Genomic DNA, 4,946 nt, shown 5'->3' on the forward strand with positions numbered 1-4,946 from the left:
TAGGTGTACGTGGCTGGCGCCCTAGCCGGTTGAGCTATAGGCGCCGAGCCCACTTAAAATCTTAAAAGAAAATTTTCCTGGCAGGTAATTCATGTATAGTATGGGCTGACATAATGGAATTCATCTGATTTTATTGCTAAAAATAATAATTCCCCTTCATTTAAATACCTTTTGTGTTATACTTCAGAAAGGAGGTTAGAGTTGGAATGGAAGGTCTCACCGTTTTCCAGGGGATTCTGAGAAGTTTTTGTATTCAGCAGTTGGGGAGCTCCTCTTCTATTCCAGTTGATATAACTTCCCTTTTCAGATACAGGTGCAGGTTTTCTATGTAGTTATCTTTTTTACTGGGACTGTTAAATTTGTGATGAAATTCAAATAAGGTAACTTTGGCTTTCGCAATTTAAATCTTTGAGCAATCTATATGTGATTAAGAGATTTCTGACATTTATTCTTACACTAAGTGGATCAACTCTACAATATAGGCATTTTCACTTCTGTTGAGTTTTGAATCTCTCTGGAGTTGTATGTAGATAGCTTTTATTTCTGTACATTTAAAAAACCCATTTAGAGAATACTACCAAGGAAAAATCAGCAGAAATAAAAATGTATTTTTTTCATGAACACTTTGATACACATTTCATCAAGTTTATTGATTTACCAATTTCTTAACACTTGTTATAACCAGTATTTAATTCATAGAGAGGGGAGCATTCATTATTGATATATGGACTTTCTTTACTCCATCTTTTATAAATGATCAGGTTTGGGCCACTAAAATTATATTTTTATCATGGAAAAATTTCAACTCTACAAGCCATAATGTTTAACAGAATTGAAGTATTTTCTTTAGAATTTCTTGAGCAAGCAAATGAAAGCTTATTGTAGAATGCTTGTACTTTCTTTTCTCTCTGGAACATCAATACCAGTATATTGCTGGCAGCTATTGTATTAAAAAGAAATAAAAGTATATTTTCACTATCATAAAGGGTTCTTTTTTCCCCCCACCTCATGAAAATAAATAACAATTTGGGGTAAAATTGTTTCAAGACCTTTTTTTTCTTCTTATGGGCAATTCAGCACCTTTTAATAGGTTTAAAGGAGAAAACTATATGATCATCTCAGTATGTGCAAAAACAATTTGATAAAAACATTCATGGTATTCATTCTAAGCAAAATTGGACCATAGGCAATTTTTTAAACCTGATAAATATTTCTGCCAACACTGTACAGCAAATGTCCTATATTTGTAGAAGCTTTAAAGTTAGCAGTAAAAAAGGGTTACCCTCTACCCTAGCTGCTATCTAACTACTTTCCACAGCTACTTGAGAGACATCCTAGCCAATGCATAAGACCAGTAAAAGGAATGAGGGATGAAAAAGAAGTGACAAAATGATATTATTTGCAGATGATAATGTGTGTATAAAATCCAAAATGACCTACAAATTAATAAAATTCATCTGAATTTCCAGATACTAGATTGAGGTGCAAAAATTTAACTGCACAGAAATACTATATTAAAAGTTAATAAAGAAATTGGTAGATTTCTTCTGGAGGAAAACTAGATGAATGAGGAAAATAGGTGCGAAGTTGTTAATGTGTACTTGAGCTTTTCCAAATTGATGACTATATTAACCTATTCTAAACAAAAATTGCTGTAAAAAATGAAGATCCTAAGCTGTTTAGTATCAAATCTAACAAAGAATGTGCAGTTGCTTTATGGAGAAAAGTATAAGACATTGAAAGACCTAATAAAAATCTACTCATTGGGTAGGTATACCATGTTCATGAATGGAGAGGTCAAAAGCATCAAGTTTTAAGTCTGTGTCAAATAAATGAATTTCAGAAATTCACATGGAAGATTTATGTCCCTAAGTAGCCAGTTTATATCTGAAGGTAGGAAAGGAAAGGGAACTTATCTAACAAGATCTTGAGACTTAGTAAAAATTTAAAGTAATTGATGGGTTGGTTAGAGGTTATAGCAACACAATTACTCCTGCTGCAATGAGCCGAGAAAAACATTAAAACACCAAGATGATACTTTAAACACCAAAACACTGTGCAAGCAATAAGGACTAAGGAATTGGATTTTCAGAAGGACAAACTTCTGAGGAGAACTGATTGCCCCCTGAGGGCATTTGCTGATGCTGGGCCCAGAACTGAGGACTGGGTTTGGCTCATGCAGCGGGGGCTCTGCCGGAGAAAAGAAAATCACAAAACTCCTAGTTAGAGGGTACATTGGATACCAAGACACCCCAAATACATGACTAGTTCCCACACAGGACATTTGCTGAACTCCAAAGCTGTGCATGGCATGTTAGAAGCTAAGCTTAGGCCTTCTAAAAAGCAGAGCAAAATCTAGAAGCTCAATATTTAGGAGACAAAATTTTCATTAGGGGCCGGGGCCTGCCCAAATACCCAGAAAGCATGTTAGTGGTTGGTTGCCTGGGTTGGGGTGGGAGGGGGTGGGATTGACTATCAAATAGTCTTGTGTGTGTTGGCCACCCTTGTAAAATTTTGTAAACAAAGGTACATTGAAGTACAATTTCCAATTTTCCCTATGTATGGACTTTTGGGACACCCTGTAGAATATATGAAGGACTTTTGGAACTCAATAATTTAAAAAGACAGACTTCGGCACCCGTAGCACAGTGGTTATGGCGCCAGCCACATGCACAGAGGCTGATGGGTTCGAACCCAGCCTGGGCCAGCTAAACAATGACAACTATGACGACAAAAAATAGCTGGCATTGTGGCGGGCGCCTGTAGTCCCAGATACTTGGGAGGCTAAGGCAAGAAAATTGCTTAAGCCCAAGAGTTGGCGGTTGCTGTGAGCTATGATGTCACAGCACTCTACGGAGGGCAACATAGACTCTGTCTCAAATAATAATACAATAATTTAAAAAGACAACCCTATTGGGCAGCGCCTGTGGCTCAAAGGAGTAGGGCGCTGTCCCCATCTGCCGGAGGTGGCAGGTTCAGACCCAGCCCTGGCCCCCCAAAAAGGACAATCCTATTAAAAAGTTAGCAAAGAATTTGAATTGATGTTTTTCTCCACAGAAGATGCACAAATGATCTATGAACACATGAAAATTTCATCATTAATCATTAGGAAAGTGCAAACCGAAACTGCAATAAGGTGCCACTTCCAGTAGGATGGCTATAATCAAGAAAATGGACAGTAACAAATGTCCCAAAGGTTGTGGAGAAAATTGGAACCCTCATACGATCCCGGTGACAATATAAAATGGTGCAGCCACTTGGGAAGACAGTTTAGCAGTCCTCAAAAGTAGAGCTGCCATGTGATACTTCTGGGTTTATATAGCTAGCTAGGATAATGAAAAACATGTCTGCATGTCCTGTACATGGATGTTCATAATGGCCCCAAGCTGGAAACAACCCAAATGTTCATCTGATAAATGGAGAAACAAAATGTGGTCTATTCATAGAATGCAATACTATTGAGCCATAAATAGAAGCCAGATAACAAAAGGCCACATATTGTGTGATTCCACTTGTAAGTGTCCATGATAGGCAGATCTATAGAAAGACAAGTGGTTGCCAGAAGTTGGGAAGAGGGGGAGTGATTGTTACTGGCTGGCTATGGGATTTCTTCTAGGGGTGATGAAAATGTAATTAGATATTGGGAGCGGTTGCACAAGTGGAAATATACTACACCCACTGGATTGTATTCTTTGTGTCAGCTTTATGGTATATACATTGCTCTCAAAAAATTCTAAGAGCAGTTCGTCTTGCTACAATTTTGAATAATCAGTGTGTTGACAGGTTGATTGGCATAGTTGGCGGTGTGGGTTTCCTTACTTGAGTCTTGAGTTAAAAATTCAATTTAAACGTCATCTAAAATATATTCCTCAAAAGGAAAAAAAGTGCTGATCCATGCTGAACTCTAAATTTACTAAAAATCATTTAATTTTGTTCATCTAAAATGGGTGAATCCTATGGGTTGTAAATTATACCACAAGAGAACTTTTAAGAGAGAACTAAAAAACTCCTTAGTAAGTGCTCCTTGGATGCATTTAACAGCAGAATGAACATAGCAGACAATGGGATTAGTATTATACTTAAAGATAGAGCCGTAGAAACTATCAAAACAAGCAAAAAGTAAAGATACAATAAACAAGAACAGTGCATACGAGATGTGGGACACAAGGCAAACGTGTGACTGGAGTTCCAGAAGGAAAGAGAAGGGGGTGCAAGCAGTATTTCATGACGTGATTTAATGATGAGAACCTCCCAAAGCTGAGGAAAGACATCAACCCACAAATCCCCGAGACTCAGCAAAGCCCACGTGAAATAAGAACAAATTACACTTAAGCATATCATGGTCAAACTGCTGGAAACCTCAGAAAGTCCTAAAGACAGACAGAAAAATAGCTCGTGTGTGGAGGAGCCACAGTAAAACCAATGGCTGGCTTTTTAGCAGAAACTGGAAGCCAGAAGACAGGAGAATGAATCTTTAAAGAGCTTTGAAAAACGGAAACTTCTCTGAAGAAGACGAATGGCCAACAAATATATGAAAAAATGCTCATCGTCCCTAATCATTAGAGAAATGCAAAACAAAACCACCCTGAGATACCACCTAACCCCAGCTCACATCACAGAGTCCCCAAATGGCAGATGCTGGCACAGATACCAAGAGAAGGGAACTGTCATACACTGTTCGTAGGCCTGCAAACTAATACAGCCTCTTTGGAAAGAAGTATGGAGACTCTTCCAAGAATTCAAAATAGACCTTCATTTGATCCTGCAATACCTTTACTAGGCATCTACCCACAAGAAAAAAGTTATTTTATTGTAAAGACATTTGCACTGGATTGTACATTGCAGCTCCATTTATAATCCCCCAGATGTGGAAACAACCCATGTGCCCATCAACCCATGAATGGATTAAGAAACTGTAGTATATGAATACCATGGAATACTATCCA

The sequence above is a fragment of the Otolemur garnettii genome, unplaced genomic scaffold (genome assembly GCF_000181295.1).
Source record: "Otolemur garnettii isolate 467f Iridium unplaced genomic scaffold, OtoGar3 scaffold00156, whole genome shotgun sequence".
Taxonomy (NCBI): domain Eukaryota; kingdom Metazoa; phylum Chordata; class Mammalia; order Primates; family Galagidae; genus Otolemur; species Otolemur garnettii.